The 24,475-nt window shown below is 44.2% G+C and overlaps 1 protein-coding gene across 2 annotated transcripts in view; it reads right to left on the reverse strand.

Annotated features, from left to right (window-relative positions):
* Nucleotides 1–24,475, reverse strand: part of LOC126088532 (protein artichoke-like) — a 591,709-nt gene that overhangs the window by 282,915 nt on the left and 284,319 nt on the right. For both annotated transcript variants that reach the window (XM_049906705.1, XM_049906704.1), the window contains exon 2: nt 3,590–3,664. The gene's annotated coding sequence lies outside the window, so the exon portion shown is untranslated. The remainder of the gene's footprint in view (nt 1–3,589; nt 3,665–24,475) is intronic.

Raw genomic sequence — 24,475 nt, forward strand, 5'->3', positions numbered from 1 at the left:
CTTCTTCTGTGCGAATGCACAAACAGTGCCGATCTCTTACGGGAATCGACAACGCTCCGCGAGTAACAAGTATAATGGGCAGGGGCACTAAGAATGTAGTGCGGGACAATACGTTGAGAATGTGGGTTTCGCGGGAGGCGTGCCAGAGATAAATCCCTGCAGTCGCGCTATTCTCTATGTCCTCGGTGGCTCGGATGGACAGAGCGTCTGCCATGTAAGCAGGAGATCCCGGGTTTGAGTCCCAGTCGGGGCACACATTTTCATCTGTCCCCGTTGACGTATGTCAACGCCTGTAAGCAGCTAAGGGTGTTCAATGAAATTCACCGACGGCCGTGTAACTTAAGATATTAGTTTATTGTGAGGGCTACCAGTCTCAGCATTTCATTATGCATAAGGTGTATCTGAAGGTGAGGCTAGAAACCTCGAAATCGGCCTTGTTTAAATAAAACTGAAGATGGCACTCTGAGACATATTTACTCTTATTCTTAATTTACCATAAAGTTAAAACTTCAATCTAAAGATGCAGTTGAACACGGCAAGGCTTTACTAAACGTGGTTCTATTAGAGGCGGTACTCCGTCGCCTTATCCAGGCAGTTACAAAGCAACCCACAGTTTAACGCGCCCTCCGAGTCACGGTGTAACTTGTATCATTTTCACATTAACATATCACTCACAGATGTGGAAAAATCGATGATTAACATAAAAAATCACACTACTGTCTGGGAATCACGCCCCGACTTTCACTCGCGCACGCACCGATTTACGTACGAAGTGTAAGTACGAAATTAATGGATGCCAAGAATGGAAAACTTGGTAGCTAGTCAGCCCCATTGAAGGTCAGTTTGGGTTCTGAAGAAATGTAGGTAAGATATACAGCCCATAAGACTTATCTTAGAAATTAAATTTAAAAAAAGCAAACCTAAGTTTATAGCACTTGTAAATTTATACACGTTAAGAAATTTTTGTTTTTCAGAAACCTTTTTTGCCATTATTACCAGCCTGCATTTGATATCCTCTCTACTTCAGCCACAGTCAGCTATTTTGCTGACCGAATAGCAATACTCAATCGATTCGCTTTAGTGTCTCATTTCCTAATTTGATCCTGTAGCATCACGTGATTTAATTCGATTAAATTTCATTACTCTCGATTTACTGCGGCCGAAACTCGCCTTACAACCTCTTTTCAAGGCAGTATCCATTCCGTTCAACCGGTCTTGCAAGTATTTTGCCGTCTCTGACAGAATTACAATGTCATCGGCAGTTTTTATTTTTCCTCGCTGAACTCCAATTCCCTTCTCCAACTTCTCCTCGACTTCATTTACTGCTTACTCAATGTACAGATTGAATAACATTGGGGATAAGCTACAGTCCTGTCTCACTCTGTTCTCAACCACTGTTTCCCTTTCATACCCCTCGACACTTATAATTGCAGTCTGGTTTCTGTACAAGTTGCAGACAACATTTCGCTCCCTATATTTTAACCTCCCACCTTCAGTATTTCAATGTATCCCAGTCAATGTTTTCAAAAGCCGTCACTAACTCTACGAATGATATAAATGTAAGTTTGCATTTTTTCAGTTTATCATCTAAAATAAGCCGTAGGGTCAGCATGGCATCGCGTATTTCTGTATGGTCATACTGATCTTCCCCGCCGTGGGCCTCTATTTTATTCCCTTTCCTCTGTACATACTTCGTTTCAGCATTTTGTAGCCATAACTAATTAACCAGATAGTTCGGTAATATTGACACTTGTCAGCAACTGCCTTCTTTGGAATGGAAATTAAATTATTACATTCTTCTTTACGGCGAGATCGTATTTGTGTTAAGTGCAGGTGAAAATATTCAGTTACGTGTAATTTATAGTCTTATCAATCGACCCCCTGTGGAGTAAACTTCTGTGACCTGGCAGCGTGTCGATTCGTCAGAAGGACTTTTTCACCGTTATACATTCTCCAGCTGACACAAGAATGATGTACTTCATGGCGGCTTTGAAAAAAGAAGATGGATTGAAAACATTTTTGATATGTGGACCACCCTGCGCAGGTATATTACATGTAACGTACTGAAAATACATGAGCATAAGTGAAGCACGTAGCATATGTGATCAAAAGTAAGCGGACACCTGGCTGAAAATGACTTAAAAGTTCGTGGCGCCCACCATCGCTAATGCTGGAGTTCAATATGGTGTTGGACCACCCTTAGCCTTGATGACACCTTACACTCTCGTAGGCATACGTTCAATCAGGTGCTAGAAGGTTTCTTGGGGAATGGCAGCCTACTCTTCGCGGAATGCTGCACTGTGGAGAGGTACCGATGTCAGACGGCGTTCCAAAACATCCCAAAGGTGTTCTATACGATTCAGGTCATGACTCTGTGCGGGCCAGTCCATTACAGGGATGTTATACCACTCCGCCACAGGCCGTGCATTATGAACAGGTGCTCGATCGTATTGAAAGATACAATCGCCATCTCCGAATTGCTCTTCAATAGTGGGAAGCAAGAAGGTGGCTCTGAGCACTATGGGACTCAACTGCTGAGGTCATTAGTCCCCTAGAACTTAGAACTAGTTAAACCTAACTAACCTAAGGACATCACAAACATCCATGCCCGAGGCAGGATTCGAACCTGCGACTGTAGCGGTCTTGCGGTTCCAGACTGCAGCGCCTTTAACCGCACGGCCACTCGGCCGGCAGCAAGAAGGTGCTTAAAACATCAGTGCAGTCCTCTGTTGTGATAGTGCAGACGCAAAACAACAAGGAGTGCAAGCCCCCTCCATGAAAAACACGACCACACCATAACACCGCCGCCTCCGAATTTTACTGTTGGCACTACACACGCTGGCAGATGATGTTCAGCGGACATTCGCCATACCCACCCTCTGCCATCATATCGCCACTTTTGTACCGTGATTTCTCACTCCACACATCGTTTTACCACTGTTCAATCGTCTAATGTTTACGCTCCTTAAACCAAGTGAGGTTTCGTTTGGCGTTTACCGGAGTGATGTGTGGCTTATGAGCAGCCGTTCGACCATGAAATCCAAGTATTCTCACCTCCCGCCTAACTGTCATAGTACTTGCAGTGGATCCTGATGCAGTCTGGAATTCCTGTACGATGGTCTGGATAGATGTCTGCCTATTACACATTACGACCGTCTTCAACTGTCGGTCTCTGTCAGTCAACAGACGAGGTCGGCCGGTACGCTTTTGTGCTGTACGAGTCCCTTGACGTTTCCACTTCACTATCACATCGGAAACAGTGGACCTAGGGATGTTTAGGAGTGTGGAAATCTCGCGTACAGACGGGTGACAGAAGTGACACCCAATCACCTGACCACGTTCCGTGAGTTCCGCGGAGCACCCCATTCTGCTCTCTCACGATGTCTAACGACTAATGAGGGCGTTGATATGGAGTACCTGGCAGTAGGTGGCAGCACAATGCGCCTAATGTGAAAAACGTATGCTTTTGGTGGTGTCCGGATACTTTTGATCACATAGTGTAGCCATGGTCATAACGAGATGGCAATGAATATCAGCCGACTCGTCGTATAGTGTCTTAGGAACTATTTTGTGATAAACTTTGGCTTACCGGGAGCAGTCGTACTCGACGCGCCGAGCTGCTGGCCCCTTTACTCAGTATACAGCATTAGCACGGCACAGGTCCCTGCAGACAGAAGGATCCGTTAACACATTAACAGTCGCAGATGATACATAATAGATGTGAATGTTCAACTGAAATACAATATCAATTTGTAGCGTATTTCTCACTTAACAGTTACCACTGGGACGAAATTAAATAATCACTATTATCCCCAAAAAGTAAGCCGGCCGAAGTGGCCGTGCGGTTAAAGGCGCTGCAGTCTGGAACCGCAAGACCGCTACGGTCGCAGGTTCGAATCCTGCCTCGGGCATGGATGTTTGTGATGTCCTTAGGTTAGTTAGGTTTAACTAGTTCTAAGTTCTAGGGGACTAATGACCTCAGCAGTTGAGTCCCATAGTGCTCAGAGCCATTTGAACCATTTGAACCCAAAAAGTATTTTTATCAAATTAAAAAGAATATTCTTTTTTACCCAGGTACATGTCTCGAGGAAACTTACAACGGCTTTGGCTCCCTGCATAGGAAGAACTCTTAAGTAAACTCATCCACTACGCACGTTTAAAAACTGTTGACTGTTTATTCAATATAAATACAGAAAACTGCGACCAGTTTCTTGAAACGGTTAAACCGGTTTTCGAACCTTTTCAAGTTCATCTTCAGATAGTGCACAGGAGGTTACATTAGTCCTTCGTAGCATTATGCTGGGCACTGGCTATATGACAAGAATATGGAACGTGCTTTAATGTATGGCCATGAATATGGTTTATATGGCGAGTGGATCCAAAAATGAATGGAGCCAAATCGCCTTAAAAAGCCAGCTCCAAGTTTTCTTTTTCTCCTGAATCATCAGTCTTTTGAGTAGTTTAATGCGGCCTGCCATGACTTCGTCTCCTGTACCAACCTTTTGATCTCAGACTAGCACTTGTAACCTACGTCCTCAATTATTTCCTGCATGTATTCCAATCTCTGTCTGTTTTTAGCCTCTACAGCTATCTCCAGTACCATGCAAGTTACTCCTTGACGTCTTAACAGAAGCCCTATCATCCTGTCCGTTCTTCTTGTCAGTGTTTGCCATACATTCCTTTCCTCTACGATTCCACAGCGAACCCCCTCCTTTCTTATTTCTTCAATCCACCTTATTTTCAACATTCTTCTGTAACGCACCACGTCTCAGATGTTTTGTATCTCTTCTGTTCTTTCTTGCAACAGTCAATGTATCACTAATACAACGCTGTGCTCGAAACGTACATTCTCGGTAATTTCTTTCTCAAATTATCACCTATCTTTGATGTTAGTGGATTTCTCTTGGCCAGGAATGCGCTCTTTGCAAACTCAGCTATGAAAGAGACATGTAATCTCTTGTGCACCATCTGAAGATGAGCTTGAAAAGGTTCGAAAGCAGGTTAATGGAATGAAGAATATTTAAAAAAATGACTGGTTACAGTTTGCTGTATTTATATAGAACTCTTAAAAGTTTCAGTTGCGTTCTTCTGACCCATTCATTGAGAAGCGTGGGCGTCACTGTGGTGGTGTGTCGACGCCAGCTGGCGCCGCTGTGAGAGGAAGCGCGCGTGTAGCCTTCTGCGGTGTGTGAGGTGGCCCGCGGTCGTGTGAATGGGCGGAAGCTGCGTGTGTTTGGGCTGGGCCGCCAAGCCGGTCCCCACACAGCCCGCCCACGCACACACGGGGGCTTTGTGTCCGTGGGCACAGGCAGCGGCTCCTCCGCCTCCACACCCTCCCTCACGCAGTGGGGAAACTCCCAAACACTTGAGGTCCGGCCGCCACAATAGCCGGAAGCGAGGCCGCTAGCAGCTGACTGATCTCGCGGGTACGCTGCCCAGTACGTTCTGCACTGTCTCTGAGATCTTCACAGTAATTCCCCAGTACTATCTTAACTCGTGTTTCATTAGTCCGAACACTCACGTCATTGTGGAACTTTATGTTTTCGCGGCGCAAAGCCTGTTCCATAAAATTTCGGGGATGCAGCCGTATAAATTCAGCTTCTTCTTCTAAGAAATCAACAGTGGGCACAAGAAAAGCGGAAGAAGACACAGTAAGTTTTAAATCCATGGCTTTCCTGCCATACGAGGGAAGCCTTTCGTCAAAAATAGGACGGATCCTCAGAAAACACAAAGTGATTTTTCGTCTTCCACCAAGGACTGCAGCACTCCTGGGTTCCGTTAAAGATGATTTAGTGCTTCGGAAGCCTGGGTTTTATAAGATCCTATGTGAGTACGGCCGTTCATACATCGGACAGACGACACGTACCGTGCATGAGAGATGCACAGAGCACCGCAGGTACACCAGTCTCTTACAACCAAATAAATCTGCGGTGGCGGAGCACTATATTGACACTGGGCACTCTATGGTGTACGATGATGTCGAAATTATAGCCTCGACTTCATCTTTCTGGGACTCAGTAGTGATAGAAGCAACTGAAATTCGGTTGGCGACGAATTTAATTAATAGAGATAGCGGCTTCAGCCTGGGCAAATCACGAAATCCGGCAATTTCTGTAATTAAATCACAAAGACGTCGCGACGGTGCAGCTCTCCGTGACACATCGATATCACCGCGTGGGTCGACTGCGCAGCCGTAGAATTAATTTCCATGCATATGTTACACCTCTTTGCCACCTATCAACGTCTCTGGCGCTTTGTGTATCTTTGGCTGCATACGCTGAGGTTCGGTCCTCGGGTTTAAAAGGACGGAGTAAGTGCCGGAGCGTTATTCACCTTGGCTCACTCTGAAGATGGCTGGACGGTATTCAGCCGAATTATTACAAGAAGGAGCTGAATTTATGCGGCTGGACGCCCGAAATTTTATGGAACTTACGTTATTCTCACTATCATCATCATCATCATCATCATCATCATCATCAGCTATATGACACCGACTAGTGGACGTAGGCTTGCTCGCGATTTCTCCATGCGTTATACACTGAAGTGCCAAATAAACTGGTGTAGGCATGCGTATTCAAATACAGAGAAAGCAGGACACGGCGTTACGATCCACAACGCCTATATAAAGACAACAAGCGTCTGGTGCAGTTGTTAGATCGGTTACTGCTGCTACATTGGCAGGTTATCAAGACTTAAGTGAGTTTGAACGTGGTGTTATAGTCGGCGTACGAATGATGGGACACAGAATCTCCGAGGTAGCGATGAAGTGCGGATTTTCCCGTACGACCATTTCACGAGTGTACCGTGAATATCAGGAATTCGGTAAAACATCAACTCTCCGACATCGCAGGCTGGAAAAATATCCTGCAAGAACGGGACCAACGACGACTGAGGAGAATCGTTCAACGTGACAGAAGTGCAGCCTTTCCGCAGACTGCTGCACATTTCAATGCTGGGCCATCGACAAATGTCTGCGTGCGAACCGTTCAACGAAACATCGATACGGGCTTTCGGAGCCGAAGGCTCACTCGTATACCCTTGATGATTGCACGACACAAAGCTTTACGCCTCGCCTGGGCCCGTCAACACCGACATTGGACTGTTGATTAATGGAAACATGTTGCCTGATTGGACGAGTCTGATTTCATATTGTATCGAGCGAATGGACGTGTCCAGGTATGGAGACAACATCAATCCATGAACCTTCATGTCAGCAGGGAACTGTTCAATTCAGTCCGGGACCGCGCGACTGCTACGGTCGCAGGTTCGAATCCTGCCTCGGGCATGGATGTATGTGATGTCCTTAGGTTAGTTTGGTTTAATTAGTTCTAAGTTCTAGGGGACTGACGACCTCAGATGTTAAGTCCCATAGTGCTCAGAGCCATTTGAACCATTTTTGAACTGTTCAAGCTGGTGGAGGCTCTGTAATGGTATGGGGCATGTGCTGTTGGAGAGATATGGGACTCGTGATACGTATAGATAAGACTGTGACATGTGACACGTACTTAAGCATCTTGCCTGGTCACCTGCATGCATTCATGTCCATTGTGCATTCCGACGGACTTGGGCAATTACAGCAGGACAATGAGAAACTCCACGCATTCAGAATTGCTATAAAGTGTGAGTTTCAACACTTCCGCTGGCCGCAAAACTCCCCAGACATGAACATTGTTGAGCATATCTGGGGTGCCTTGCAATGTACTGTCCGAACAGATTTCCACCCCCTCATTCTCTACGGATTTCTGGACAGCCCTGCAGGATTCATGGTGTCAGTTCCCTCCAGCACTACTTTAGATATTAGTGTAGGCCATGCCACGTCGTGTTGCGGCATTTCTGTGTGCTCGCATGGGCCCTACACGATATTAGGCAGGTATATCAGTTTCTTTTGCTTTTTTGTGTAGCATCCAGTTTTACACATGTATGTTAGTTTCTAATCTCAACTATCATCCTTCCATTAGTACACCTTTTCCTGTTGTTCTTAAATCTATGACTCCAGCAGAGAACACCTATCCCTCTTTACTTTTCCTTCGGTTCCTAGTTACATTTTCTTTTTTTTAATTTTAGGCACAGTGACACTTGCTGTTGTTGTTGTTATTGTTGTTGTTGTGATCTTTAGTCCGAAGATTAATTTGATGCAGCCCTCCAAGCTAGTCAATTCTGTCAAGGTGTCTTCGCCTATGGGCTACTACTGCAACCTACATTCATTTGAACCTGCTTATTGTGTTCGAACCAAGGTCTCCCTCTTCAACTTTTACTCACCGTACTGCGCTCGATTATGATTCCTTGATACCTCAAGATAAGTCCAGTCCACTGATATCTTCTTTCAGTCAGGTAGTGTCATGAATTTCTTTTCTCCCCAATTCGGTTTACTACGTAAAAAGAAAAAGGTTGTACGAATCAATAATGACAAAAAATGGTTCAAATGGCTCTGAGCGCTATGGGACTTAACTTCTGAGGTCATGAGTCCCCTAGAACTTAGAACCATTTAAACCTAACTAACCTAAGGACATCATACACATCCATGCCCGAGGCAGGATTCGAGCCTGCAACCGTAGCAGTCGCGCGGCTCCAGACTGTAGCGCCTAGAAACGCTCGGCCACTCCGGCCGGCTCAATAATGAGAAATTATTTGTTTATACAGAGCGGACTTCTGGGAAATGGCAGAAGATGAATTAAAGCCACGCAAATAGATTTTTTTGAGAAGAAGTTGTAGAGTTTCTAGGTGGGAGAAGACCCAAAATTAAAAAGGAAGAGAACGAAATTTCTCGTGTGTGTTTAGTGTGTGTATTAAACCGGGGATCTAGAAACGACGGACAGGCTTCGTCCCGCCGTAGCTCTCAGTGGTTCACAACCCCACAACAGGCCACAGCAGTCCACCCACCCCACCGCCGCCCCACACGCCGGCCCCCAGTGGACCCTCCACCCGGGAACGTCTCATACCAGACGCGGGTGTAACCCCACATGTTTGCGTGGTAGAGTAATTATGGTGTACGCGTACGTGGAGACAGTGTCGGCGCAGCCCGCACTCGCCGAGATAGATGGAAAACCGCCTTAAAAATCATCCAGAGGCTGGCCGGCACACCTGGCCTCGACACTAATCCGCAGGGCGGATTCGTGCCGGGGACCGGCATGCCTTCCCGCTCGAGTAACAGCGCGTTAGACCGCCCGGCTAGCCGAATTTCCCACGTACATCACTGAATATGTGAAAAAACGGAATTTAAAATGGTGTGGGCATCTGATGAAATTAGGGGGTGAACGATGGCCGAAAAATAAGGTACCAAAGTAAACTGACCATTTTCAGATTCTACAGTAGAAAAAAAAACCTACATTATAAGTTTAAAATCAATTCTATAGTATCTGATCTAAGGGAAATATCCAGATAAATGAGATTCATAAAAACACTCTGCAGGTTGCATTATATGATCAAAGCATCGTCACACCCAATCTAAGAACAACACGAGCTAACTCCTTACTTCATGTCCTCAGGGCCGTGGGGACGCGAGGCTGTAGCTCGGTACGTTAGCCGCTGGAGCGCTGGGATCGAGATGAACTGCAGCGAACTCGGACTCGTTTCTCCGGCTTTCCGGAAGCTGTGCTTCTCATCAGTCACCGCCGCTCCCACATTAGCTCACAAGAGTGCCGCCTTAGTTTTCTCTGAGTGCTTTTTACTTTCTGTAAGTTTACACTCAGAATTTATCCACGTCATGCGGCATTGCATCTGGGTAACCGCGCCTTGATTCAAGTGATGTGCTAGACGACGCATTAAATGATGTTGGCAGCACAGCAATGTATAGACCTGAGACGTCGAGCGCTGAATACTTGCCATTTCTTTTCTTCGCCCTATGTTGCAGCACAACAGAATAGTACATAAAAGCTTTTTCTTATAATGCAACAGAATATTCGGAAAAATCGTTAACGCTTTTCAAGAGAAAAAAAAATTAAAGGTCACCTCGCTCTTGCATCCTTACGGTGTGGGCAGCACATTCTCAAAATCAAACCCAAACTCGCAGAGTAAGCGTTGGGAATATTGCGAGGATCCCAAATTCCTGTCCTGGGCGAGGAGTTTGCTATTTTCTTCCTCCAGCCTGTTGGGGATCGTCAGGTTTAGAGCTGGTGCAGCAGTGGTTTCTCCGGAGGCGGAGGTTTCGGGTTGTCCCAGTGAAGAGTCCCAGACTTCCTCCAGTTGGATAAGGAGCGGGGAATTTCAAACAGCCGGCCTCTGAATAAACCCATAAGTAAGATTCAGGCGGATGTGTCTCTTTAAATACCTTGTTTATATGCTACAGATAGCAAAAATGTATTTTCCCTTTGACGGATATCTACATCTACATCTCCATTTCTAGTCCGCAATTCACACTTAAGTGCCTGGCAGACGGTTCAGTGAACGCCTTTAAAACTATTTCTCTACCGTTCCATTCTCGAATAGCGAGCGAGAGAAACGAACAGTTAAATCTTTCACCTGTAATTGGTCCTATTTGCGCCTTTCTATTTAGGTTGGTGCCAACAAAATATTTTCGTATTCAGAGCAGAAATTTCGTGAAAAGATCTCACCGCAAAGAAAAACATCTTTGTTTTTATGGTTGCCACGGTAGCTCGCTTATCATATCTGTGGCACACTCCCCCTCCCCCCCCCAAAAAAAATCCCTATTTCGGCATAAAACAAAATGAACTTCCCGACTTTGAACTTTTTCGATGTCCTCCGTCAATCCTATGTGGTATGGATCCCATACCGCGCAGCAGTATTCCAGGAGAGGACGGATAAGCGTAGTGTTGGCAGTCTCTTCAGTCTCTTTAGTAGATATGTTGCAACTTCTAAGTGTTCCGCCAATAAAATGCCGTCTCCTATCCGCCTTCCTCACAATATTCTCTGTGTGATCGTTCCAGTTTAAGTTGTTCGTGATTGTTATCCCAAGTTATTTAGTTGAATTGTGTGATTTATCGTGAAACTATAATGGGTGACCTCACACTTTCCATTATTTAGACTTAATTACCACTTTTCGCACAATACATATATCTTGTATTAATCATTTTGCCATTGATTTTGACCTTCTTGTGACTTTACTAGACGGCAAATGACAGTATCATCTGCGAACAATCTAAGATGGCTGCCAAGATTGTCTCCTAAATCGTTTATATTGATCAGGAATAGCAGAGAGCCTGTAATACTTTCGTGAGGAACACCAAATATCACTTCTGTTTTACTGGTAACTTCCCGTTGATAACTGTGAACTGTGGTCTTTCAGACGGGAACTCACTAATCCAGTCGCACAGCTGGGACAATAATATGTAGACGCGCAGTTTGAAGTCAATTACGAGAAACGGCTTCAAAAGCCTCCTGCAGATCTAGAAATATGGAATCAATTTGAGATCCGCTATCGATAACATTTATTACTTCGTGTGAATAAAGAGTCAGTTGTGTTTCACGAGAACGATTGTGGTGTCACCGCCAGACACCACACTTGCTAGGTGGTAGCCTTTAAATCGGCCGCGGTCCGCTAGTATACGTCGGACCCGCGTGTCGCCACTGTCAGTGATTGCAGACCGAGCGCCGCCACACGGCAGGTCTAGAGACACTTCCTAGCACTCGCCCCAGTTGTACAGCTGACGTTGCTAGCAATGGTTCACTGACAAATTACGCTCTCATTTGCCGAGACGATAGTTAGCATAGCCTTCAGCTACGTCATTTGCTACGACCTAGCAAGGCGCCTTTATCATTTGCTATTTATCTTGTGTTGCATGTACCGTCAAGAGAGATGTTCACCAATTATGAATTAAAGTTAAGTATTCCAGCAGCAACGTACCTTATTGGCTATATTAATTACATTGTCCTGTTGCAGACCTCACGCCAGCATGCGTGAGCTTAAACGCGTGCTTTCCGGCTACCAATCATAGTGGCTTGGCTGTCTTGCCAAGTCACAACAACGATGTCTTCTGAATCCATGCTGACTACGTTTCAATAAATCACTTTCTTTAAGGTAATTCATAATATTCGAATACAGTATACGCTCAAAATCCTATTGCAGTCGCCGCAAGTGATATGGATCTGTAATTCAGCGGATTGCACCTGTTTCCTTTATTAAGTACTGGTGTGACCTGTGCAACTATTCACTCTTTAGGGTGCAGATCTTTCATCGAACCAGCTATTGTGTATGATTGCTAAGTATGGGGATATTATATCAACATACTCTGAAAATAACATAGCTCGTTGGTAGGTTGGTTTGGGTGGAGAGGACCAGACAGCGAGGTCATCGGTCCCGTCGGATTAGGGAAGGATGGGGAAGGAAATCGGCCGTCCCCGTTCAGAGGAAACATCCCGGCATTTGACTGAAGCGATTTAGGGAAATCGCGGGAAACCTAAATCAGGATGACTGGATGTAGGTTTGAACCGTCTTCCTCCCGAATGCGAGTACAGTATGCTAACCACTGCGCCACTTCGTTCGGTAACCTAACTGGTGTACAATATCGAAATGGGTTCATAAAATAAGAATCAAATTGTGATCGTGATCTTATTAACCACAGGGATACTCGTATAAAATTCATCTTTTCAAATGGAACATGCTGTTTTTTGATTGTTGTTGTTGTGGTCTTCAGTCCTGAGACTGGTTTGATGCAGCTCTCCATGCTACTCTCTCCTGTGCAAGCCTCTTCATCTCCCAGTACCTACTGCAACCTACATTCTTCTGAATCTCTTTAGTGTATTCATCTCTTGGTCTCCCTCTACGATTTTTACCCTCCACGCTGCCGTCCAATACTAAATTGGTGATCCCTTGATGCCTCAGAATATGTCCCACCAACTGATCCCTTCTTCTAGTCAAGTTGTGCCACAAATTTCTCTTCTTCCCAATTCCATTCAATACCTCCTCATTAGTTACGTGATCTACCCATCTAATCTTCAGCATTCTTCTATAGCACCACATTTCGAAAGCTTCTATTCTCTTCTTGTCCAAACTATTTATCGTCCACGTTTCACTTCCATACATGGCTACACTTCATACAAATACTTTCAGGAACGACTTCCTGACACTTGAATCTATACTCGATGTTAACAAATTTCTCTTCTTCAGAAACGCTTTCCTTGCTATTGCCAGTCTACATTTTATATCCTCTCTACTTCGACCATCATCAGTTATTTTGCTCCCCAAATAGCAAAACTCATTTACTACTTTAAGCGTCTCATTTCCTAATATACTAGCTCAGCATCACCAGATTTAATTCGACTACATTCCATTATCCTCGTTTTGCTTTTGTTGATGTTCATATTACATCCTCCTTTCAAGAGACTCTCCATTCCGTTCAGCTGCTCTTCCAGGTCCTTTGCTGCCTCTGACACAATTACAATGTCATCGGGGAACCTCAAAGTTTTTATTTCTTCTCCATGGATTTTAATTCCTACTCCGAATTTTTCTTTTGTTTCCTTTACTGCTTGCTCAATATACTTTCATGCCCCTCGACTGTTATAACTGCCTTCTGGTTTCTGTACAAATTGTAAATAGCCTTTCGCTCCCTGTATTTTACCCCTGTCACCTTCAGAATTTGAGAGTATTCCAGTATTTTTTGATTAAAGAGGAAAATCCTCAAGCTAGTACGGTATCAATCAGTTCTTCATTACAAAAAGTCACTGTAAACGTTAAAGAAACTTTACGAAAGGATAACGACATGACACTGCAAACAACCCCGATTTTCGCTGACTTTGATTCCACGTTGCTTCTTTTGAATCCTCAAAGACGAAACGCATCCCTACTTTCGCGACCGGAGTTTCACATGCGTGATGGTACATACATAGATTTCAATTTTGGGACAGAGGCTTCGCTTTTTGATTTGTCCACTTAAAATTTGCAATAAAAAACATCGAAGTACACAGTACACCATATGATACTGATGGGAAACTGTTACCATAGAGAATATGGAGTGTTACACAACAGCTGTAATTTACTATTGCAGAGTTTACGGACTCATGCCGCAATTCGTGACACTAGCCCTTCCCCTCATTTGTCTATAGTTCTTAAATTGTACTTTCGACGAAGCACAGGAAATGGGTGTGCAACGTCCTCTAGTTGTAATTAACATACTGAACAGAAGTGTAACCCCCGCTCTCGTAGACACTGTAAAAACTGTTAACTGGAACGCCCAGTTGTCTTATATGAGTCACTCATTGGAAGACAATGGTCTGTTCAGAAACCTGTTGTACTAACCGCATTCCTTTGGACCGGACGATTTGGAGAAAAAGAGTGACACGCTTTTGTTTCTTCAGCAGCATGACGGACCAGCACTTTGAAGCACTACCGTCGTTCTAGCGACCTCGGTATCTCGGGACGATCCCTTTTATTCTGGCACGCTGTTTTACTTCCAACGTACATATTCTATTCTCATGGTCACTGAGAATGGGATGCACTTCCTAGTTGCTTACAAAAAGCAATCTGAATTTGCTGAACCAATGAAAGAAGACCTGAATCGAAACAAGGCCCCGGGAGTAGACAACATTCCATTAGAACTACTGACGGCCTTGGGAGAGACAGTCCTGACAAAACTCTACCATCCGGTGAGCAAGATGTATGAGACAGGCGAAATACCCTCAGACTTTAAGAAGAATATAATTGTTCCAATGCCAAAGAAAGCAGGTGTTGACAGATGTGAAAATTACCGAACTATCAGTTTAATAAGTCACGGCTGCAAAACCCTAACGCGAATTCTTTACAGACCAATGGAAAAACTAGTAGAAGCCGACCTCGGGGAAGATCAGTTCGGATTCCGTAGAAATATTGGAACACGTGAGGCAATACTGACCCTACGACTTATCTTAGAAGCTAGATTAAGGAAAGGCAAACCTACGTTTATATCATTTGTAGACTTAGAGAAAGCTTTTGACAATGTTGACTGGAATACTCTCTTTCAAATTCTGAAGGTGGCAGGGGTAAAATACAGGGAGCGAAAGGCTATTTACAATTTCTACAGAAACCAGATGGCAGTCATAAGAGGCGAGGGGCATGAAAGGGAAGCAGTGGTTGGGAAGGGAGTGAGACAGGGTTATAGTCCCTCCCCGATATTATTCAATCTGTATATTGAGCAAGCAGTGAAGGAAACAAAAGAAAAATTCGGAGTAGGTATTAAAATCCATGGAAAAGAAATAAAAACTTTGAAATTCGCCGATGACATTGTAATTCTGTAAGAGACAGCAAAGGACTTGGAAGAGCAGTTGAACGGAATGGATAGTGTCTTGAAAGGAGGATATAAGATGAACATCAACAAAAGCAAAACGAGGATGATGGAATGTAGTCAAATTAAGTCGGGTGATGCTGAGTGTATTAGATTAGGAAATGAGACACTTAAAGTAGTAAAGGAGTTTTGCTATTTGGGGAGCAAAATAACTGATGATGATGATCGAAGTAGAGAGGATATAAAATGTAGACTGGCAATGGGAAGGAAAGCGTTTCTGAAGAAGAGAAATTTGTTAACATCGAGTATAGATTTAAGTGTCAGGAAGTCGTTTCTGAAAGTATTTGTATGGAGTGTAGCCATGTATGGAAGTGAAACATGGACGATAAATAGTTTAGACAAGAAGAGAATAGAAGCTTTCGGAATGTGGTGCTACAGAAGAACGCTGAAGATTAGATGGGTAGATCACATAACTAATGAGAAAGTGTTGAATAGGATTGGGGAGAAGAGAAGTTTGTGGCACAACTTGACTAGAAGAAGGGATCGGTTGTTAGGACACGTTCTGAGGCATCAAGGGATCACCAATTTAGTATTGGAGGGTAGCGTGGAGGGTAAAAATCGTAGAGGGAGACCAAGAGATGAATACACCAAGCAGATTCAGAAGGATGTAGGTTGCAGTAGGTACTGGGAGATGAAGAAGCTTGCACAGGATAGAGTAGCATGGAGAGCTGCATCAAACCAGTCTCAGGACTGAAGACCACAATAACAACAACATGAAAAATGTGGCGTAGCTGCATAGGAAACATTGTCCTGGTAAAGTGATACTTTTGAATTCGTCAGTGCCCCGCTGACAACAAATTTAACATCAGTTGTAAACTCCTGCATTTGTGGAAATGGTAGCACTAATTATCAACTACTGCATCCCTCTTTCTGTCAAGATAATATACTGACTGTAGTTAATTAAACGACAACATACAGCATCTTGTACTCCGCCCAGTACGTCGAGGACAACATTTAGGCTTTGCTTAGACCACTCTGTACAAACAGGGAAAATTCGGCGGGATAGGCAGTGAAATTCCATAGTGATTAAAAATTTCCGGAACATCGACACTTACACCAAATCACTACGTTACTACCGAAACGTGGAAGTCATGTAATTAACAGTACTCGAATACACAAAGAATTAGTTACAAGTGTCGAAAAAAGAAAATTAGGAAACAGAAATTAACGTTCGATGAAATGGAGCTGCAAGGTGGTGAAACTCCTAAAAGCACGGACGTACCCTACAGCAGTATAGGGCAAGAAGAAACCATACGAATAAAGACCAAGGGAGAAACCAGAGTATTAAAAAGAGCGTAAAACAGCTACGATGTCTTTCTACTCTACAGTTAAATTTACATATCGACGAAACATTGAAGCAACTAAAAGTAAGGTTCAGAAGTGGTGCTAATGATATTGCTGCCGTCTGTGAAAGTGAGAAAGTGTTACAGGACCTGTAGACTTGAGTTAACAGACTACTGAGCACAAAATATGGGTTCTGAGCAAATCGAACGAAGAAGCAGTATAAATGAGTTTAACGACAAACTTCACATTGAAGTCAGGACCACGTAGCAGACCAAGTACAGGTATTCTGCTACTAGGAAGCAAAATAATCCATGGTGTATGAAGTAAGGACATAAGAGGCATGTTATAATAGACAAGCAGAGCATTCCTCTCCAAAAGAAGTTTGCTAGTATCAAATGGTTCAAATGGCTCTGAGCACTATGCGACTTAACTTCTGAGGTCATCAGTCGCCTAGAACTTAGAACTACTTACACCTAACCAACCTAAGGACATCACACACATCCATGCCCGAGGCAGGATTCGAACCTGCGACCGTAGCGGTCGCTCGGTTCCAGACTGTAGCGCCTAGAACCGCACGGCCACTCCGGCCGGCGCTAGTATCAAACATGAGCCTTAACTTGAGAAAGAAATTTATGAGGAGGTACGGCTGAAGTGCATCATTGTGTGGAAGTGAAATCGGAAAAGAGAGCCTAAGTGTTTGAGCTATCTTACAGATGAGTGCTGAAAATTAAGTGGAATGACTGAGTAATTATGAAGTACCGAGCGAGGTGGCGCAGTGGTTAGACACTGGACTCGCATTCGGAAGGACGACGGTTCAATCCCGCGTCCGGCCATCCTGATTTAGGTTTTCCGTGATTTCCCTAAATCACTCCAGGCAAATGCCGGGCTGGTTCCTCTGAAAGGGCACGGCCGACTTCCTTCCCCATCCTTCCCTAATCCGATGAGACCGATGACCACGCTGTCTGGTCTCCTTCCCCAAACCAACCAACCAATTATGAAGTACTCCGCACAGAAGCGGCGAGGAAATCAACGTGTGGAAAAACGTTAATATTTTAAGTCGAAACGCGTCGTGTTTGTAATAATGTATCTTTATTGGATTTCTGATTCAAGCTGATAAATAACTTCGAAATATATATTCCTTGCATTTCTCTCTACTTTCCCTTTTACCTTCTACCTGGCTTTTTAGTCTCCAGGAATAAGCAGCTTGGACAAGAAACAGACTTCCACTGAATTGTAAATTAGAGAAATAACACATATGAAACACCTTATTGGATAACTTTCACACACATTATCTTTTTTTGCACTCTAAAGGTACAGCAGATTTGCATGAAGTAAACTACACGATACACATTCAGCACTTCCCTGCAACCACTGAAAACAGGTAGAAGTAGTGCCAGCTAAATTTTGTATGTATTTTGAAAGATTACTCAGAAGGTTTCTTATTTAGAAATAGCATTTGAATGTAGTTATTGGGAAGATTGTGTTTGCCTCGAGTAAGAAGGAGACGTTACTATTAGTACTTGTTGGAATTCGACGGTGTAAGGTTGGTGCACTATCGAGACTGCGGTTTCTCGTTGCTCGGAACTGCTGCTCGAGTTGGTCGCGATCGCATGACTGCCGTGCGAATATGGAACCGTTGGGTTCGGACGAGCCATACTCAACGCCATGCGGGATTTCAACGACCCCTTGAGACCAGCGTGCGAGAGGAAAGACACACAGTTTGCACAGTCTTGCAGTTTCGATTAGGAATATCACGTACTCTGTGTCAAGGAATGGGACTGTTTGCAGAGAAACTAGTATCCATGCGCTCAGTGCGTCCACTCTGGAGCACCAGGCGTTGTTAACTCGGTGACCATCGTCGCGGATTTTTAAGGCTGAATTTTACTTGCCCATTTTACTTGGCCATTCGATAGATCGGTCCCAGATTAGTGTAGTGCGATGTTCGTTTCAGTGATACGTATTACCAGGGACAATAAAACACTAAGAATAACAACCAGTGCTCTAGTAGCGTCTGAGCAGCGCTGCTGCATAGCGGTAGCATTCAGAGCAGGCCAGGACGTTGCTATCGCTGCAAGAGTATTGGTTATTCTTCGTGTTTTATTGACCCTGTTAGTACTTGTCGATAAAATAAATATCGCACTAGAAGAATTTGGGTCCGCTCTATCGAATGGTTATGTAAAACTCCGCTTGAAAAATCATTTTGTTTGTAATGAGGAAGAAACGGATACCTTCCGTCGACAGTAGGCGTCGCATGGTAGACATGACGGGCAGAAATTGTTTGGACTGACTACAGTTACATGCTGTAAAAACGAAACTGTGCATATCTGCCGACACAATAGAGAAAATGCGCCTGACGTCTCTTCGCAGACTAGTGTTGAGAAACTGACGTACTTTGTTATGTCAGTGTGGTGGAGCTCCATCCTGTTGGAGAAACGAAGTCACCGGAGTACTTCTGAAGACGTGGAAACAGCCAGTTCTACAGCATTTGAAAGGAGCTCAACACTGGACAGCGTGCACGAGACTCCGGGACACAGCCTTGCATTCTTGGCCTCCAAGATCGCCAGACATGACCCCAAACAGTTTTTTTTTCTTGCGGGTATATAGGAAGGAAAGTGTGTCCATCTCCCTTTCACATCGTGACATAGAAAATGTGAAGAACAGAATAATAGCCGCCATAACTTCTGTAAAAGCAGATACATTGTATAAAGTTCATGACGAATTTAGCTATCTTCTAGATGTTGCTTGTGCTGCTGCTGGTGGACACAGAGCGTTTGTGAGTACTTTGCAATTCATCCCATGTTTTTAGTATATTTTTATCAATAAGTCTAGAGTTTTGAAATTAGACATTTCTTTTTGAAACACCCTGTAAATGCCGTTTGTTAAGGAGAGTATAGTGCGCTTATAAAATAGCGATTCACATTCCAGAGCGGTCCTCAAACAGCGCCTGAGATGTCGCTTGGGCGGCGGAAGTGAGCATGCGTGAGTCACGCAGCGGAGAGGCCCTACAAGCTCAGCTGTACCGTGGCCCCACCCCTCCACTGGCCAGCTACACGACACTGCCAAATTCACTATTGCGCCCACAGCCACAGCTCACCACCCAGACTCCCTTCATTCTCAGCAGGTATGTTATCCGATCGACAGTATCAGGATGTTATTTTAGCAAACATTAATATAGGATGAGCCCACCCTTCTCATTTGCGACGGTTTCACCTCCTCTCGGAACACTTTCAACGTTGTGTCTGAATGTCTGTGGAAAAGGGCAGCCCATTCTCCCTCAAGCACCGAAATCAGACAAGGTAGTGATGTTGAACGTTGGTGTCTGGGACGAAGCAGACATTCTAACTCATCGCAAAGGTGTTCCACTGCGTTCAGATCGGGACTCTCGGCAGGCCAGTCCATTTCAGGAATATTGTTGTCTACGCATCATTACATGACGGATGATACTTTATGAGAAGGGGTCTTAGTCGTGCTGACACAAACAATAATCTAATATACGCAGTACACAATGCTGTAAAATGTATTCATATCCTTTCGCATTAAGCGTTTTCTTAACCGCTATAAAGAGAACACACCCCAACCGAAAAAGAACCCATAGAGCAACATAACCTCCTCCGTACTACACTATTGGCAACAGACATAATGGCAAGTAACGTTATCCAGGCATTCCCAAACACAAACCCTTCTATCGGATTACCACAGGGCAGAGCGTGACTCATCACTCCAAGTCACTCATTATTTCTAAGTCTCTGTCATTCTGGTGGCTGGATTGCTGGTAGTACTTTGGAACTCACAAGTGATTCCTTCCGCTAACGCCATTTGGTTTTTTACAACTACTCTCTGCGATGCTCGATCTCCCTGTCTGTCAGTACATGACGTCTGCCGGTCTTCGTTTAGCTGCGACTGTTCCTTCGCGTTTCCACTTCACAATCGCATCACCAGCAATCGACTTGGGCAGCTTTAGAAGGGTTGGATTATCCCTGTCTTTGTGGTGTCCTGACTAAGCCATTCTGCTATTGCTTCTTCTCTATTGATAACACAGTGTTCTTTGCGTCTCGTCAATTCCGCATTACATAGGGTGTCCGGATACTTTTGATCAACGCACACTTCATTGTGTTTTGTAGATGTGATTGACTTGAATGAATGGATCTATAGACCATAATGGTTCTTCAGCACTTACCTAAGCTGGGCAGAAGTAATGTTCTATTCCTCTGCAAAGAACTTAGGATTAATTCCCGACTATTCCTTAGACTGGACGGAACGCACAAATGCCACCTACATCTACATCTGGAATTGCGTAAGAAATGGTATCTCCCATTGTGTTGAATGCTATCTATGGGGCGTCTAGGAAGCCTGTTTCCTCGGATCGCTAGACAACAATTCAAGCAAATCGTATTAATGAGTTTTATTACGAAAAATACATGACAGTACCTAACTATGAGAAATACACGGATGTGTCGCAAGCAAAGGGCGACAGACTCTTGAGTATAACATTTCCAAGTTTGAGGTACATAGAATGTACGAGCACAGTAATGATCTTTGACACTTCTATTCAGGTCGCTGGTCTTGAAGTTCTAGTAGAACTGGGCCGCGGCCAGTCGGGCGCGGCGCTTATGTTCTCTTCGCATAGAGGCCGCTGCTGTTGCGTTGTCATCCTGGAAAGGGGCCGGCCAGCGTGCAGTTGGCTGACGTCTTCTTCAAAACCCTCTCTGCTCCCTCGTTCCCGACAAGCGTGCCGGTGCTTGACTTTACGCCGTAACACATTGTACCATGCATTAGGCTATTTTCATGTTGCATACGCACGTGAGTGGAGTGGGGGAAGAATGATTTCTCATCCAATGCAGCGGTGCTTGTGGCCAGATGCAGTACAAGGGCCAGTCTTACAGCTCAGAGTCGGGACAACAACGAAGAAAAACTAGAAAGGAGTGCGTCTGCTAGTCGTATAAAACATGAAGTCAGAGTATGGTCCAATACAGACCGGAATCGGTGACCGAATAATAAATATAAAAAAAAGTACAGATGTTGTATAAGGGGCAATCAAAAGTTTCCGTTCAAGGCCCTAAAGTGCAGAAATGGAGAACCAGTCAGGTAAAATCGTCTTGAGTACGGCAATCATCCTACCGACCCACTAACTTGAAGATACTCGTTTGGTAAACATCGTGTCCTGCTGTGTGATGAAGTCTGTAACTGCCGGCTGCACATCCTCGACAGATAAGGGGCCGAAGGCGTCATAATCGCATGGGGAGAGATCAAGACTATAGCGAGGGTGTTTGAGTGTGCCGGCTGGGGTGGCCGAGCGGCTCTAGGCGCTTCAGTCCGGAACCGCGCGAATGCTACAGTCGCAGGTTCGAATCCTGCCTCGGGCACGGATGTGTGTGATGTCCTTAGGTTAGTTAGGTTTAAGTAGTTCTAAGTTCTAGGGGACTGATGACTTCAGATGTTAAGTCCCATAGTGCTCAGAGCCATTTGAACCATTTTTTTGTTTGCGTGTCTTCCACTTGTCCGTAATCCATGAGCCGGCTTCCTAGACCGAACGGCGTCTCGTGTTGATTAGCGACAGGCACAGAACTTGGCATACCATTTCCTAATGGAAGTTTTCGAGAGACATGCTGCCCTATACACGTTATTCATTGTCCAACATACGAGGTGCGACAATAAAGTAATGAGACATTTTCTTTGAAAGATGTGGGAACCCTGCAGGCTTGCGTAGGCACAACTCTTTGACCTTGGTCTATAAGCTGCTTCTAGTCCAAGCAGCACATCGATGCAACTGCTCAGTCATGAGTTGTGCTGTAATAAGTTATCACGTGTTTGTGTCTCTTGTCACAGAAATGGAACCGCATAATATTGTGCAACGGTATGCCATTTCTTTTTGCGTTAAACTGGGTGAAAACGCGACGACAACTTACGGTAAGCTTCAGAAGGCTTTTGGAGAGGAGATTATGTCAAGAGCTCAAGTTTTTCGTTGGCATAAAATGTTTAGTGAAGGCAGAACGAATGTTGAAGATGAAGTCCGCAGTGGACGACCATCAACTTCATGGATGGATATCAACTTGGCCAGGGTGCGTGAACTCGTACGATCTGGTCGAAGATTATCCGTGATAATGATTACAGAAGAATTGAACATCAATCGAGAAACGGTTTGTCTCATAATAACTGAAGATCTTGGTATGAGAAAGATTTGTGCAAAAATGGTCCCCAAATATCTCACACCACAACAGCAAGAAACACGGGAAAATGTGGCAGCCGATCTGTTAGAGCAAACGGAAATCAATCCAGAATTGTTGAGCCGTGTTATCAGTGATGATGAAAGTTGTTTTTTTCAGTACGATCCAGAGACAAAACGCCAAAGTTCGCAATGGTGCTCAAAGGGAATCACCCAGACCAAAAAAAACTCGCACGTCAAAGTCAAAAGTGAAATGCATGCTTATGTGCTTCTTTGATTCCATAAAGAGTGCGTGCCTCCTGGACAAACAGTTAACCAATATTACTACAAAGAAATTTTAGAAAAACTTCGTAAAAGAGTTCTTTGTGTCCATGCCAACATTGCTGATAATTGGATTCTGCATCACGATAATGCCGCATCCCATACTGCTCTGTTAGTACAGCAATTCTTAACCTCAAAACAAATTTCAGTACTACCACAGTCACCTTATTCGCCAGATATCGCTCCGTGCGACTTTTTTCTATTTCAAAGAGTCAAAACGACTGTCAAGGGACAACATTTACAAACAACACAAGATGTCCAAAAAACTGTGACGAGGGTCTTGGAGGATATTACAGAAGATGAGTTCCAGAATGTTACCATCAATGGCCGAAGCGCTGGAAAAAGTGTGTGCTGTGAGAAGGAAATTACTTTCAGGGAGACAACACTAAACTTGACTAAAAAGGTAAGCAACATTTTTTTTTTCACATCAGTCTCATTACTTTACTGTCGCACCTCGTATGTCTGCCGGTGTATGTTCTTCGACAGTCAAGAAAAGAATAACAGCACGTTGGTATGTTTGTATGCATTTGGTAATGTCATCGATATAGTTCACGGTTCCGCGTTTACCGCACACATTTCGGAGAGACACAAATGCCGCTCTAATCCCTTGCCTACCCGCATCGCAGTCTCGCTGCGCTGCATGCACGCAGTAGCAACGCTCTCAGACGGAAACTTCTTGATCGCCTCTTACACATACAGTGAAGTTCCTCAAATATCTTAGAGCTGTCAACGACCGTTTACACAAAATAGTACCAGCGAAGCCTTCCGTACTTCTAGCGTGAACTTTCTTACTACTGGAGGTCTTCAAATACGTAATCTTACTAAAAATGTCCACTTATCACCAACTCACAACTTTCTATATTTCTCAAGCAGTAACTGTTGACACTATGTCTTGCACACAGAAAACGGGAAGAGAGATACCCCAGGAATACAGCCTCGTCTTCTTTAATTCTGTCTCACGATTTCTAGAGGCTGTGCGCGTGCAGGTTTTGGAATGTTACACCCAATGAATTCTTGATGTGAGTTATCACGCTCTTTTCATTAATTTTGCTAACTTGTGTCCTACTTCGCCTTGAGTCTATGATAAGTTAATTTCAGTAACATTTGTGTTCCTGGTATTGCAATTTTCGAAAACGGTAAGGTATCTTTATAGGATATCTGTCGGATACAAATTTTGGCAAATGACACTAAATTTAGAGACATTCTAATTTATGTACATCACTAAGAATAAAACTCTAAGGAGGTCTGAATACTGGCTTGATCGCTGCTGGCCGTGTTTCACAAACGTCTGAAACTGCCACTCAGCGGCATACGAAATGGAAGCACAACATAGCTCCATTATCAGGTAAAGCATGTGACATGTTCTCGTTTGAAGAGCGAACAGAGGATAACCTGCTTTTCATTCAACATAAAGGGAACTCCGAGACACTGAGTGGCACAAAGGTTTGTTTGACTCATGAGAAAGTGTTCCCAGAAATCCGGAAAAAACGGAAAT

The sequence above is a fragment of the Schistocerca cancellata genome, chromosome 6, assembly GCF_023864275.1.
Source record: "Schistocerca cancellata isolate TAMUIC-IGC-003103 chromosome 6, iqSchCanc2.1, whole genome shotgun sequence".
In the NCBI taxonomy this organism is placed as follows: Eukaryota; Metazoa; Arthropoda; class Insecta; order Orthoptera; family Acrididae; genus Schistocerca; species Schistocerca cancellata.